The 16,406-nt window shown below is 43.1% G+C and overlaps 1 protein-coding gene across 1 annotated transcript in view; it reads left to right on the forward strand.

The window, feature by feature from the left end:
- The window catches only part of SAMD12 (sterile alpha motif domain containing 12), a 178,174-nt gene that overhangs the window by 151,953 nt on the left and 9,815 nt on the right, over nucleotides 1–16,406 (forward strand). The window lies entirely within an intron of this gene.

The raw sequence follows: 16,406 nt of genomic DNA on the forward strand, positions 1-16,406 counted from the left end.
GCACAGAGAGACAAGACAAAAATCTGATAGCCAGAGAGAGAGAGAGAGAGAGAGAGATGTATATATGTCGATAAGGGGTGTTTTTCTGATTTGTCCCCTTGTCCCCACAGGGCAGATTTGACTGTCTATACGAGTGACAATGTTCATTCCATAGGCCCAGATGTCATCTTCAGAAGAGCTGAGGTATTTTTGTCATAGTTCTGGCCTTTTCATCTTGGCCATCAGTGACTCATATTGGAGCATTAAAAAGGCCTTTGTTTCGGGGAATAAACCTCAAAAACAAGCCTTGCATTTTAAGGTACAAATGGGATCTTCCCCAATCTAGATATCCTACCCTGAAATTGAATTTAATCTTTCTACTGGAGTGAGTGACTGGCTGTTTATATAATTTGATTTCACATTCAATATTAAAAGGCTGAAAGTTTACAGACTTCCAAAAATGTAACAAGGAGAAAGGGTGTCTGATGACACTAGAAACCAGCTACTGGTTAACCCTTGGTGCAGCAGGGTTACGGGTGATGCCTTTAGGTCCTCAAGAGATGCTGGAGAAGGAAGTTGCTAATTCCCCATTCATCGTGTATGTATATACACATCTCTGTGCATAAGTTTTGGCCCTTTCTTACACTAAGCAACTGCTGTGGGGTGGGGAGGCAAGACTGTAAAGTCCCAGAGACTAAAAGGATTGGGAGCTACTATCCATTTAGGATGGATGTGCTTCTGGGCAATGAGAGCTCTATTAGTGCCAATCAGAATAGACTGAGGTGATTTGCTGTGCAGTCACTGAAGGACATTTAACAGCTGGCAGATAGCTGGTATCAGATCTTCACAGATTTTTATTTAGAGAAAGGAGAGGTCCAAGAATCAAGGCACCTGTATGGAATTAACAGGGAAACTGGTCAACAGGGCACAACTTCCATTCCAGTCCTCTAAATCCTTTGTCTGGTCCTTAAAATCTCAAGTAAAGATTTTAACACAATTTATAGCCAGCACTAGAATTAACCGTGATTTATCATAACTTGGTGTTAAGCAAGGAGTCTTGGCTGTTCCCGGCAAAGTCAGTAATTCTGCTGCCGTGCAGAGAAGTGAGCACCAGCCAAGCTACTATAAGAAACCTCCACAGAAATGACCCAGAGAGACTGTTTTTCACCCTTCTGGTGGTTACCATGGTGTTCAAAAGGCAAAGTTTCCAAACTAATTCTGTCTCTCACAATCAAATCACATAAAACATTTTTAGAGTGTGTTATTACTCATCAGTATGTAAAAATGGCACCACCTTACTCAAAAAATCTGTTCCCTATGTGTATTCAGATTCATGCGTTCAGCCTTGGTTAATTAAAATAGTTTTGTTGCTTTCCCCGCCCCCCCACCCCTTAGCTCTGTAGGTGCAGGACAGCTCACGGCTCGTTTTCTCACTTGTTAACTGAGGTTAACAGTTGGACAGGTCAGGCAGTTGGACTAGATGATCATTGTAAGTCCTTTCCAACTGAGCTATTCTATTAATGAAAACCTTGCTCTTCTGCATTACTAAATCAAATTTTGAGGTCCCATCTACCTGCAGGTACCTCCCAGGTTTCTCTGTGTTCCCACTGTAGCCAGCAGTAAGGATCTCCTGAGAGCGATCGGGTTTGGGGCTGGGGACAGGAGGCAGGTGACTGTCTCTGCACTGGCTGTGTAGACAGTCTGCAGACATAATATAGGTAACAGCAGTAGGTGTCTAAAAATAGTTGGATGAATCTGGGCCACATTTTCATTTGCAAGAGCTTTGCTGGTACAGCAGCGCAAAACCACCAAGCATGGTAGGTAGACTTTGGGTTGAGTGTAAGTAGCTAACATTGTGTGGTGGGGAACAGACATTTTAAACAATTAGCTGTTGTCACCTTCAGTGGTACTTTTGTCCTGGTCTTTGGTAGACCACTCCTCAGAGTGGTTTCAGAATGGATCCAGATCCTTACCACAGATTTTAAAGACCATTTGGAAAGATCCAATTAAGCTTTGGCTGTCAGAAGCACAGAAGGCTGTGTCTTTGCCTTGGCTTTAATGGAGAATGTTATCAAGCTCTCCAAAAACCTCTTAGAGGCTACTACAGAGGTTTTGGAAGCAGAATCTCAAAACACGGGGCAAAAAACATGGTCTGTTTTTTTATATTAGATCAGGTGAACTAGAGTTGTGTAGAGATATTAGCCACTCAGTCATGAGCTCGTATCCTAGACACTTGTCCTGCAGGCAGTCTGCTCTCTGGGAATAGGGGTCATTTTCTTTAAAGGTCGTTGCAAATAGATATCTCAGCATGGTGATATGGATGAGTTGCTGGATCTGTGGAATGTAGGGATTTAGTCATAATCACTTGTGATTATTTTATATATATAGTCATGATTGATAGATTTTGTGATATATATATATGTTTCTCATGACATTTTAGCTAGAGTTATTGTAGACACATAGCCTGTCTAGATCCTAGACACAGATCCTGTCTATATTTTGTGTTTATTGTGCAAAAAGTGTTTTAAAAGTGTTGTGCACGCTTACGTGCACCTCACGTTGTCACACCAGAGATGATGGCTGTCTAGTGACAGACATGGTGAACTCCTTTGTTCATGGGCAAATGAGTATGCGATTGTGCAGTTGGTTTGTAAAGCATGCTTGGATGAACAGCACTCGATAAAAGCAAGATAATCACCATTCATTAAAATTTGTTTTAAAAGATCATGTACATGTATAGACTTTCATTTATGTATCTTCTACTTTAACTCCAGATCAGTATCATTAATGAAACTGAGTAATTTGCTGTTAGCTGACAATGTGTTTATTGAGTATCTAAATTTAAATATCAGGACTATAACTGCAGTGCATATTTTTCCCTGTAGTTTCTTTACAAATGGCATATGCCCCATTTGTCTAATCCCTACTTTTGTGATTACAAAATAGCCAGGTTACATAAAAAACAACTAAATTATATATTTGCATACAATACTGCTGTGGCTCTGCGGAAGCCATTTTAGGCTGTTCAATGCTTATATTTTCTTTCATTTAAATGGTTTGTTATTTCACCAGCAGTACTGCCGAGTTGTTCCAGTCTTTTGCTTGGAAACATTTTTTTCACTATTCTACTCCAATTGCCGTAAATGAAGTAAATAATATTTAGTAAAATAAGTAATAAATGACAATAAAAGAAAGTACTGCTAATGTAGTTCTTTCTGTCATTTAAACCTATGGGATTTTTTTTAAGTTGGATTTCAAAGTCTTTGGGCAGAAACCAGCCTTTAGTTAAGTGTTTGAATAGCACAGTGGGACCCTGATTCATGGCTGGGCACTGACAAAGTAACGCTGCTAAAAATAGTTTGCAGAGTTGGGCCCTCCAGTAGCAAAAGGAAAGTCGGAGAATGCATAATTTGAAGAAATGCTGTGGCTGTTGCCAGTGGGTCTGCTGTCCCTATTGTTATTCAAAACCAGAATTAGCCGTGCCTGTTATCTCCAGCGCAGTCTATCCTTTCACAGGCTGCTGGCTTTGTTCTTTATTACCTTTCTAAATCGAGTTAAACATCCGTGTTCTTAGGGAGTCCATAGTCAGTATTTGGGGAGACACAAGCTATGACTCCATGTTATGAATACTTCACTTGTGGAGCTGGCTGAAGAAGGCTCCTGTGGCTGCCTGCTCCCTGCCAGGACCGCTCTAGCTGTGGTGAAGCTCTAAAGCAAATCTGGGAAATGAATTGGTTTAAAGCTTTGGTCTTGCTTTTCTCATGGGCTTATTTCACAGGCCCATTGTACTGTGCAGCAGGGCTGGCCCAGCAGCAGGCCAGTGGAGGAAGGGAAGGAAAGATTGGAGGACCACCTCTGTCTCTGCTGCTGCATGATTCTTCATGTGGAATCACACTCCCGGTATTGTGTGCATGCTGGAAGCAGAGCTGTGGTCTTCAGCTCACGGGCCAAAGGGGAATTTCTCACCATTGCACAAACGTGCAAAGAGAACGCTGGGTTGGCAGTGAACAGAACGACTCCCATGAGGCATCCTGAAGGGACACAGAATGTGCATACTCCAAAAGCAGGTAGCTATTCCCAAAATGCCATGTGGAGTTTGCATAAATAAGGATATTTGCAATCCCAGCATTGCATAATCCATATACTTTAGCATAAGAAGGTAGAACAGAAAGAAAAACTTGCTTTGCAGAAGAGGAGGGCAGAACTATTGGATCACCTTTTTCGTATACCAGATTCAGAAGTCTTAACTTTTTACCAGAGATATCACAGGTTATTTACAGGTTAAATTCTTGAGACTTTGAATCAGAAGCAAAAAGGAGCTTTTTTAAAAGCTTTTTGGTTTTTTTGCTTTCTGCATAAAGCCAGTGGAATCTGCAAGATAAAAATCCAGAATGGATGGATTTCCTTAACTTCCCCAATGGTCGGGGTGGATTTATTGCTGTGGATTTAGAAATGCTCACTGGAGTGGCCTGGCCTGTGTAATAGCTATGAACAATGTCCATGTGCAGTGAAGAAACACCTTTCATCTATATCAGAAGACTTAATTTCCTGAGACATTAAAATGAATTTCTGATCTGGAATCTGGGCCAAGAGGTTGAAGACAAAAGTTCTTGTTGGCAGGCTGTGCTCCAGTGATCACCGAGACGTCTCCAGGATGTTCCATTAGGGCCGCAGATACAATAATCTCATGGGAGCCTCTAACCAGGGAAAGTTGGAAAAAAAGGGGAGGCCTGAGCTGTAGCAGCATGCTGTAGTTACACCCTAGTGAGGTGAGATCATTTCTCTTTGTAATCTCAGAATTGAAAGTAGAAGCTGAATGGCAGTGTCATTAAGAAGTTGATATTTAACATGTTTACAGCTCTCTCAGTTCCCACACCCTTTGGGACCGAACTCCAGAATCCTGAAACCTGGGACTCTTCCAGAGAAAAACCCTTTGTTAGTGGGATGAACTAAGTGGCAGTTCCCGAACATCTCACACTGCTTTTCTGACAAGGCTGCTGTTTAGTTTTGCAGTCTCTGCAATGTCGTAGCTTCGGTTTTTTCCATTTAGGCGTTTTATCAGTACAATGTTTAAATACAATCTCTGCAGGAACCTAGGGCACGGATCCTCCTAGCTAACCTCCTAACTAACCAGTGCCAGCATCCACTTCTTCCTGATGCACCCAGCCTGGTGCTGCCTAAGTGGGCACAAGCACTGAATACAAAACTCTTGAAGGCTGAGTTGGAGGTGACAGTGAACAGGCTAAAAAATGGCTTAGCGAAAGATGTTCTGCCTGTGTTTATTCTTGGGCGGTCTGTGACAGTGGCTGGGCTTGTAAAACAGATCCGGCAGCATGGCTACCTGAGCAAGTTACGGTAGGCAACTGGAAGGTCGAGTGTGAATGCTGAACACGTGTTGCATGCTCTTCTTCATTGACCGTGCACCGAGCCACCTTGCATTTACCACGGGGTGAGGTCATACACATGGACAGTTACAGCAGAGCATCTGTTCTGCAGTAAACCCAGACGCTGGTTACCTCGCAGTAATGTGTTCACGGAGGCATACCCTTAATTATCCTAAATAGACAAATGCATGATGCAGACTGAACGTTTCAGACATATGGACATGCCAGAAGTTTGGAATCTCTTGTGGGTGAGGCTTTAGAAATGTCTTGAGGGGTTACCAGAACTTGTTGCAGCCCCAGATCTGCTTTTGAATGATGTGTCAGCACTTGTTTAGGATAAATATTAAAAGACTTGTAGGAATCATCAGAGAAAATTTTCACAGGTAACTTGGAAATCAAAGTCTTGTTGATGTCTAATCAGACTTTGGTGTGCAAATCACTTGGGGTTTTTTGAAAATCTTGTCCATCTTCTTTCTAGCCAAAATCTGTTTTATGCTCAAGTGGCAGAAATTCTTCCTTCCTTCCTTCCTTGAAGCAAAACTTTAATTGGGATCTGTACTTTCCTGGCACTGGAAGACAAATACAATGTCCCATTAAATATTCCCCAGATTTTTGAAGTGTAGCAGTTTGCGCATGAATTGTGATAAACTATTTGGCCTGAGATAAAGTGGTAGAAATTCTCCAGTTGCAAATTCCTACCAACCTAATTGCCTACCATAGCTAAAATATGAAAGGTGTTGAATAATAAACAAAACATTATTTTTGTTTACTCTAATTTTACTTACCCATGTGAATTCCTTGACTGTGATGTCGATTTGTTCATATATTGCAAGTGGAGATGAAAAGCAAATCAGTGGCAAATCGAAACAATTTGGCAGCATGGACACAATAAATTATCCAGCTGCAAAATGATACCAATAGTGCTGAGCAAGTAATTCCTCTAAAAAACTTTGGTACTTTGTGGATTGTTTGCAGGAAGCATCTCATTATCTCAGTTGTGTGTATGAATTTCTAAGAAGATTATTTACTGTGTAATTTCCTTGTCAAATTCCAATATCCAAGGCCTCAAAGGAATTTAGGGCTCTTATCCCTCACTGGAATCTATATCATTCTTGATTTCAGTAGAAATGTAAACATTAAACATGCTAATCCTGAACACTGTGGTACCTACATTTCACATGCTAATTGGAATTTGTAACAATCAAATTAAGCATAAAGTTGCAATTCCTGTCACCTCTTGTTTGCCATTTCATTGCTGGATACCTACTCTGAGCTCATCATTCAGCTCTCTTGATAATCAGTGAAGAGAGGAGCTGCCAAAGAATCATTTATCCAATATGACAAGTAAGTAGGTGGGTCACTCTTCCAAGGGCCCTGTCGTTCTCCACTGCTTGTTGAAGAAGCCTAGAAGATAACTAGCTTGCCTGTCTAGGATGGGTGAAATGAGTTTGTCTGTGCAACCACCGTGCAAACTTCAGAGCCAAGTGAGCTGGTGCTCTGCAGAGGGAGTGACTTCTCACAGCTCAGCACAGGCAGGGATGCATTCTCTATCCCGCTTCTATCTGTGATTTCCGTTAGGTCTGGGTTGCACTCTGCAGTTATGTGTGGAAATATCCAGCTAGCTTTAATCAAGCTGCCTGGAGAAGTTAACTGAATCATCTAAGAAGTCCATGCGAGCTTATTTATTTACATCTCTAACCTTAAAGACAACCTTCCAGGTGGGAAGGAGATAGGCTAAATATCTTTTTTTGATGCTGTTCCATTTTGTGCAGAACAATTATGTATTTATTTAACTAGACAGCAGAGGGAAGTCTAGTGGTCTATGAGATGGCAGATAAGGCCTTCACCTTAACCACTGAGTTGCTGCTCTGCTGCATATTTTGCTGTCTTGCATCCATCAGTCCATACTGGTATGTTCTGCAAGCAAAGAATCCGAATAATGAATGAAAGTCTTTTTCCCGATATGGCATTTAGCCCAAACCCCCTCAATATAAAGTGTAGCAATGCCCTTCTGTCTGACTTTTAAAGGTCAATTTCTACCTGGTATTGAATTATTTTCTGCCACTAAGTACATTGGTCCTGTCCTTGATTTACACTGGGTATGCCTCCACTGCAGCACCTGAAAGCATGTCCCAGCCCCCAGCGCTGGATGCCCAGCCTGGCTGGTGATGACTGCGTGTGAGGGTGAGGATGGGGAATGTGCCATCTTCCCAGGCATGGGCTTCCCGTGGAAGGAGAGCTGGGTTTGCAGGCAGCCAGGGTGATGTGGAGTATTCCACAGGTCCTTCAATGTGCCCCACAGGGCCCACCTGCCACGCATTGCAGACATGGTTCATATCACCATGGGTTGGTCTCTTCTCTCAAGTAACAAGTGATAGGACAAGAGGAAATGGCCTTAAGTTGCTGGAGGGGAGGTTTAGATTGGATATGAGGAAAAATTTCTTCACTGAAAGGGTTGTCAAGCATTGGAACAGGCTGCCCAGGGAAGTGGTTGAGTCACCATCCCTGGAGGTATTTAAAAGACGTGTAGATGTAGTGCTTAGGGACATGGTTTAGCGGTGGACTTGGCAGTGTTAGGTTAATGGTTGGATTTGATGATCTTAAAGGCCTTTTCCAACCTAAATGATTCTATGATTCTATGATATCACTTAGTTTGGGCAAAGAGGGACATTACACAACATTTTGCTTGGGGTGGCAGCAACCAAATATAGCATCATCTCCACAGCATACTGAACAGCCGCTGTGGTCTGAAACCATTTATATATATTTCTGTCCAATCGTATTTTCAGGAACATGTGCGTGATGCAAAAGGAGACAGAAAAATATGCAGGTGCTTTGGATAGCCTCCAAACTAGAATAATAGGAAAGGGGCAAAGCAGAGCAAAGCAGATTTTGCAACTGATCAGAGATTTCCTGTGCGGAGCTAATTATTAATCCCTAAAAACTTGAATGACTGAACATCTCATGCCTTCTGAACACTGGCTAGATATTCTTTGTTTCATACCTGTTGTGTTTTCATGAATGACTTCTTTGCTTGGCTCTGTGGTCAATACAGCCCATGTAATTTCAGGCCTTTGACTTCATGCCTGAGTTAAGAACCTCTTCGATACAATCAGCCCATCCTTCATTTATCAAGCCCTTTTGCAGAGGCAGCATTACTGGTTTCTAGGGTCTCTGGTGAGTGTAGATCAAGATACAGTCTTAATAATCACCTAGGAAGCTCTTCAAAGGTGGTAACTCATTTTGATCTCTGCAGTTCATTTTCCAGACTCCCAGATACATGAAGCTTGACTTGCAGAGCAGCGAGCACTCTCAGCTGCCTGACCCATCATAGCATCAGTCCTTGGGTTGAAGGGGACCTCTGCCTCGGGCAGGACCTTCCCTCTCCCTGAGCTTGGTCCTGCACCTGAGAGAATTACACCAGGGGTCTTTGATTTGATTTTTAAAACAGTAGTGGTGTATGCACCGTGCTAATTTTTCTGTAGACCTTTCCGAGGATGCCTAGGAAGAGTTCCTCTGTCTGGTCACAACGAGACTGATGAGGACAAAATGGTGACTGCTTTTTTGCCTAGACAACCCAGTGGTTGTGGAGGACAATGCTGATTTGTAACATTGACGGTGCAGCAATTTCCCCTTCAGGTGGCAATCAGTAAGGGTCAGTTTCCAGATAAAATCTTTGGGCCAGATTAAGAGAACGCGTCATCTAAAAGCATATTGAGAAGTCTGCATAGATGGCCAAACCCAGACTTTGCCATCTTTGGGATCCTGCTCGTACCCCTCCTTGAAGCTGCAGCTTCCAGATCCAGCCTGCGTATTCCAGGAGCCTCCTGAAACCCCCTCTCCTCTGTAGGGTTTTCACTTAATTCAGGAGCCCCACAGAGCTCTGACGGCCTGGAGCTCTTGGTGCTTGGAGCCAGGAGATGGACAGACGGCACCAGTGCAGCCTTGTAACTCTCTTTGTGCCTTACTAGGAACTGTAAAATGAGGTGATGTCTTCTCACTGACGTATTTTGAAATTGAGGCATTTTGTTTGTGAAATGGTTGTGCACTGTGTCCATGTCTTTCTTTTCCTGTTTGGGGTTGGATGTTGGGCATTAAATGAGGTGGTGGGCCATGTACTGAACTGCGAGGATAAAGCAAAGTACCGAATGGTACTGAAATGCACTTTCTCTGCATTATTTAGTGCTTGCAGGGGTCCGGGAAAAAACACAGTGATAATGTGATGTGGTAACACAGGTAAAGGGTATATCACAATTCATTCCTCCACAGGGCTAAATAAGGTTGCTTGTTCAACTAATTAAGGGGCTGATTTTGTAGGCTTCACAATCTGGTCTTGGTTTGTTTTGTGGTAAATGCGTGTGTGCATATGTGCAGTCTTTTAGGTGGGTTTAGTAGGTATAATTTCCCTTTTTGCTTGGTTAATCACTTCACAGAATGGAAACTTTCATTTCAGGGAACCTCACAGTGAATATCTCCCTAAAGGTGGATAGTTTGTTCCACCTATTAATCCTGCATAAGCTCTGCATAAGCAGCGAGGGAGTTGTAGCTCCAGAGAGTTTCCAAACCCTTTTGCTATAATACTTTGATTTTTCTAGTGAAGTCTTTGGTTTCATCTGATTATGTTTCTTAACTTAATGCATATTTCACTGAAGATCCTAAAGCAAGTAATAGGATGATATAATGGACAGGACTAATTCCCAAATGCTGCTGCGTGCTTCTGAGCAGGATAGGCTTGAAAGTGTCCTGCAGAAGCTGCAGAAGAAACGCAAGGACAAGTTCCAGGTGATGATCAGAGCAGCCACCAAACCACTGCAGGCCACCGGGGACTGTGTGGTTAAGCACCTTATGTGCCCACTGAAGATACCACTGAAAGCCGTGTCTTTTTTAAGTTCACTCAGTTTGCGCGGTTCCTGGTGCTTCATATTAAACCCCAGTCTCTTGAGACAAAGCAATAGCTATGCAAAGGCTCACAATGTAGTGCAAATGGCTATTTAGAGCCACAGAGTGTGGAAGACTATTCATCTGTGACAACCTTTTTCACTTCCTGCAGAGCACCCCACAAGGACTTGTGAGATCAAGAACCGATTACAGGCAGGCAGTGAGAGATATGCATGATAAGGCATAAAGTCAGCATTCTCATACGCATTTTCAGTTTCAGATGGCACCAGCTGAGACTATCAGACTCCTTAGCATCACAACCCTTTAAATCTTTCTGTTTGCTGTTTTGAGTCTCCAGAGAAGGATGCTGGTGGACAGTCAGTTTGCTGTTCACAGTGATGGGTAAATGTGCAGCACATCAAGAGAATTCTTTGAAAGAAGCTATAAACACTAAGGAAGTGGTTGGATGCACTTTTTCTAAATATTTTAACTGCTTGTTAGTTCAAGGAAATCATCGTGATCTGTTGAATGCAAAAGCGCATATCTTTTTTCTTTATATGTTTGCAGCAGCATGTAGGTGGTGGGATGTATGAAGCATCTTGAGTAGGGATGAATGAATCACTTTGAAAGAAGAAAGAGTCTCTCCCAGGATTTTGCCTGGTGTTTGACCAAACATTTAAGCTCAGGAAATTTTCACATGCTGGGTAGGCTCAGGCATAAAAAGGACATAATTTCTTGGGACAGATTTTTGTTCTGAGGTTCCCAGATTTAACACTGTAAAATCAAGCTCAGAAGATACTAAAAGGCTTTTAAGATATTTTTCAGAACAAGGCTGGAGCATGAGCTCAAGCTCTTTTGAGAGCTGTCCACCGTGAACTCTAATTTTTGAAGGAAGGGGCAAGGAACTGAAATTCCTGCATAAATCATCTGTACACAGAATCAACGTGTGTCCTCATTTTGTTTAACTTAGTAAAGTTGCTGAGAGATTTTCTTTGGTAGGGAAGCTGGAGCTGTGCATGACTCATGAAGAGACTCTTGGCTAATCTGACTATTTGAGGGCATTGAATAGCTTAGTGAAACACTTTTTGGACAACTACATTTTCAACCCATTCTGTGTGAACCAACTGTATTCCACAGAGCAGCTGCGATAACCTCTGACTAATTGGCTTTTCAGGAGGTTACCTGCTGAGAGCATCTGCCATGACATCCATTCTCCCAGAAATGTTTCATCTCAGAATTGCCTGATGCAGGCTATAGACCCCAGCATCGCAGGCAAGAAGTGAGTTTTCTCTTGAGTCAGAATATAGCGAAAAGGATTTGCCTGACCTTGTTGAATGTTCATCATCTGCCTTGACGCATCCTGTCTAAACTGCCTTTTGAAGGCCACCCTGAAGCCTTCCTTGAAACAAGATTTGCCGTTGATCCAGACAGCGAATCTGCGAGCAAGCCAGGATCCCGCATACCCACGTACTCGCAATGGCTTATTAGGGCTTTCACACTGCGCCAGGCAGCATCATGCACAGCACCATGCCCGAGCAGGCTGTGCACAAGCTGTATGCCAGCTGCTGCCTCAAAGCCCTTGTGTGGACCTGGGACCACTTGGAGTGAGCAGTGTAGCAACACATAAATAATGCCAAGGAGTTTATTGCATGTAAAGTCATTCTCTTCCACAGATCTCATATGGGAATATTTATTCAGTAGTGTATTTATGGTGATGGTATCAACAGATATTAAAACTATATCCAGGAGGATTAAGAGTACCTGGTTATGGGAGCAAGTTGTCCAGAAGAAGTGTCTTCAAAAAAGAGAAACCCTGAATTCATCCTTGCAGAAATACCAATTCATGTGTCAGCTGCTGTTTGTTTTAAAGACTCTGCTCCTGGAGTCTTGTGATGCTGCATCAATGTCCCCAATCATTTGAACAAAAAAAGGTCTTGTTTCGTGGTTGGGTTTCATAGTTCATGACAAATATGTCCTAACTGGATCCTAAAAAAAGTAGGGGTGATGGGAAAGCAACATTTATTTTTAATTCCATGTATTTTCAGCTTTTATAATTATTTTTCACGGCCTCATTAATGAATATTGAATGCTTGGGATTAGGATTATTGTGTTTGACACTCTAGACGTTGTGCTCATAGATCCATCTTTTCTGTCAAGCTACTCCAAAACTAAAATTTTGGTTTCCTGCTTGGCAAGCAAATTAAAATTCAAAAGCAAGAAGAGACTTCCTTCCTTTCCCCCTTGGTATTTTTCTACCGTACTGACACTGCGTTTGACAAGCAACATTAAATAACCTTCAGGACTGTATCAGCTACCAGGTCCTAATAATGAGGGGAAAATCAGGCAAGCCAGACCAAGACATGACTGGTTGGGAATCAAAACAAAATTGGCAGTTTGATCAAAACCCATCCACATCTCTGTTTTCTCTCTCGGCTGCTGGGTGTTGCCTTCAGTCCATTGATTAATGTGTCACTGCTTAACACAGGCTGCTGGGCTGTGACACTTGCAGCGAGGCAGCTTGCCATCGTTGTGCAGCCCCAAGGCTTGACTTGCTGCCTGTACGAGCCAGGGCTGCTCCTAGGAGAGGAGGCGGCTGGAGGGTGGATGGAGAGCCTTGCTTTGCCACCTCCTCCGTGCTGGCTCCAGCAAACTACAAGCGTGCAAATGTTTGAGGTAACCTTGGATCTCTGGCACTGTTGACTCTGCTTATCAGTGACCTGTTAGGTAATAAGGATGTGCAGCAATAGTTTCATTTACCTAGAGGTTAAAAGAATTGGTGCTGTTCTCCACCCAGAACAGTAATGAGATGGTTTTGTGATAGAGTGAAACCAAACTATGGTACAACTTCAGTCTCATCTAACGTGGGGCAAATGGTCCCTGTGCCTGCCAAGGCTGCCTCGCAGCAGCATTTCCCAGCCCCTGCTAATCCTCCTTTCTCCTTCCACCGTGGTGACTGACCAGGATCAGCAGGTCCCCAAGTAGAGATTTTGTTTGTACATTAACTTCCATGAGCCTCACAGAGACACCTCATGCTCTCACACCTCAGTGATAATAATTCAATGCACAATAAAGAAAAGGGTCAATCTATGAATGAGCTGCCAGCCATTCCCTTTTAGCAGTGTACAAAATTCTTCAAAGGTAGCGATATCTCTAATTAGTAAGTAGCAAGATGCAACAAGTCTGCAGTAATGTACAGCATATTATAATGTCTCAAGTGACATGAGAAGCATGAAGTGAGATACCTGTGGCCTTTCTGACACAGGAAGAATACTGGTAAATGTAGCTGAATGCAGTTTTTCACCAGACTCCAAGGACTAGTTGGTAGATGGATGTTGGAAACAGGCATTTTTCGTAATAATCCCATGTTTGAAATGTCCTGACCTTAGAAATATAGAATAAAATTAATTCCAGGAGAAGAAACCTAGCAAAGGTAACAGATGCTTGTTTCCATTATCAGAATCCCTCAGTTACGAAAAAGTAACAAATAGTAATACCGCTAGGTTGAGCTGAATTAACATGTGTTTAAAGCGAATGAAAAAGATGTCCCTTTCCCAGTTAGGAAAAAAACACATAGTACAGGTACTCAAAAAATGAAATACATCTCTGGCTTTGAAATTATTGTTGTCTTTCTACAGCAGCTTCTTGAAAATGTCAGGTGAGATTAGATCTGTACGCCGTTGTGTTGGTAAGCGTACAAACCCCCTGCAAAGGGCGGTCTGCATTCCAAGAGCTTACAGTCCTAGGCAAGGGTTTCAAAGACAACTGCTCATTTGTGATAGCTTTCAAAAAGATGTTACTTGCTTTCAGAAAGCGCTGGGTACGTACTGTTAGAAAACCAGGGTCCTTAGAGGAGTCTCCAGCTGAGCACCAAAAATTGTATAGGTAACAAGGAAGAATAAGTGCTTCTAAGACCCTGGCCTCAAAAGAGACAGTGAGAAGAGAGGAAACGGGCTAAATCACCGCTAAATCCTCAGTTTGCTTGTGCTAAATGCAGAGCTTAAGAGAATGATGACTTTTCCCTTGGTCACTGTCACCAGTTGTGTCCAGACTGGCTCTGCTGGGTGTCCTGCATCACTCAAAGCGGTTGCGCTCTGTGTGTGGATGGATGGATGGATGGATGGATGGATGGATGGATGGATGGATGTGTGCGCTCTGTGGTGTGGATGGAGCTCAGGTTGGGACTGGTCCCCATTTCTCCTCGTTCACGGGTTTCTGTCTGAAGAGCCAGCTGGCTCATTTCAAACTTAAGCACGAGTACAAGCCAGTGGCTTCGACAATGTGGATGACTGGGGAATTTCAGCACAAGTGCAATCCTGAGGCCTAACCCAGTATAATTAGCCAGTTTACTCATTTTATTTCAGTCCTGCAGCTCTGTGGCTAGGCAAGATATTTTCCATTGCTTGGGAGAGCTTTTCAAATTTTCCCTTCTTTGTGGCAGATGAGCTATTTAACCTCAAAAAAGCCCTGTTTCTCCTTTGTGAGACAGACCTGTCTCTGTTGATGCTACACAGATGGGAGATATCCTCCAGTTCATCAGGAATCAAACACTTTTGAGGTGAAGTACCAGTTTGCCTCTCTGCAAGTTTCAAACCTCCCCCAGATTTCCCCTTTATCTTCATACCTGCTTAATATCACCACTGCTTTCTTTTCTGTCCTGGGGAATGCAGTCAGTTACCTGTCTAGACAAGCTGAAGGCTCAAAACCTTTCCATCTGTTCTTCCATGGGATAAAACAGTTGCTGGGTCCCAAATGTGCATCTTTCTCAGGTCACTACTGATGTGGGTATCTCATGTAGGAGATGACGGTAGGTGGTGGTGGGATCATGGCGCTAGAGAACCTTGAGAATAAAAGCAAGGCAGCTGTAAAAACAGAAATCAAAAGTAGCACCGTAGTCAGGCGAATATGCGCACATAAGGAAGGAAATAGCTAAGGAGACTGTTATTTGTTGTTCCTCTATTTCATAGGCCATATTTGGACTGAGGAATAAAGTGTTCATGGCAGGGTGTGGGGTGGGTTTTTTTAAATGTTATTCAGCATTCTTCCAGCACCTGTTGGTTTAACATCCCATCCTTTCCCTGCTTGATCAGATCTTCATGTCCATTTCTGCAAGGGTGTGGGGTTGGAAAAGGTAAATATGGGCAAACTGACAGCTTGGCAGAGCCAGTCAGCCCACACCCTGCAGAGAAGAGCCCGTTGGGTGTGATTTTGAAGGGGTGAGAAGCAGAAATCCACTGCCAGCATGAGTTTTAGCTGACATGAATGCTGCCTTTGCAGTATCAGTATCCCATTATCTTCGCAATTTGGAATCTGGCCCAAAAAACCCAATGATCCAGCTCTTCCCACACATACAGACACGTACATTCATGCAAGAAGCAGGACATCAGCTGGAAAGGGTGCAAAGCCCACCCCGATGAGTCCCATCCCAGCACTGCCCTGGCCAGAGATCTGGTTCGTAAAACTGGTGGTCGGTGAGGGCTCTGTGAGAAACAAAGCTGTGTCCAAACACATTGAAATAATGCAGTGAACTTGCCTCCACATGGCTCCTTGGCTCCAGAGGCTAGTGTAAGCCTGTGCTGGGTTTATATGCATTTTCGTGGCTACATACTGAATAAATGACTGATGCACTTCAGTGTGAGCAGGCCTGCAAGGGCACTCGTCTCCTGTTCAGAAAGGCAGAACAGGGAACACAAATCCCCATCAGAAAAAATGTAGTTATAATTTAGGTTGGGAGGAATCTCTGGAGGTTATTCCACTAACTGTGCTCAAAGCAGGGCCAAGTTAGGCTGCTGACTTGTGGATATCTCCATAGTTGGAGATCCCACAGCCTGGTCAGGTAACTTGTTCTAAAATTTGACCACCCTCACTAAGAAGAATTTTTTTTCTTGTATCTAGCTGGAATCTCTTTTGTTACATCTTGTGTCTATTACCTCTTATCCTTTTGCTGTGCATCTCAAAGAGTTAGGGTGGAGGGGAGGAGAAATTATAAGAAACCTTCACATATTCCTCCTTTATGGTGTGATCACCTTACAGCTTTGCAAGGACTTTCAGGTAAGGAACAGCAGGCACCAAAATTGAGTGTGCTTTACTGCTTTTAGCAGGGAAAGAGAAACTTTCTTCAACCCCCAAATTATCTTATGGGATCTGAAGCAGGGAAGAAGTGGGTGA

This window comes from Grus americana, chromosome 2 (assembly GCF_028858705.1).
Source record: "Grus americana isolate bGruAme1 chromosome 2, bGruAme1.mat, whole genome shotgun sequence".
NCBI lineage: Eukaryota > Metazoa > Chordata > Aves > Gruiformes > Gruidae > Grus > Grus americana.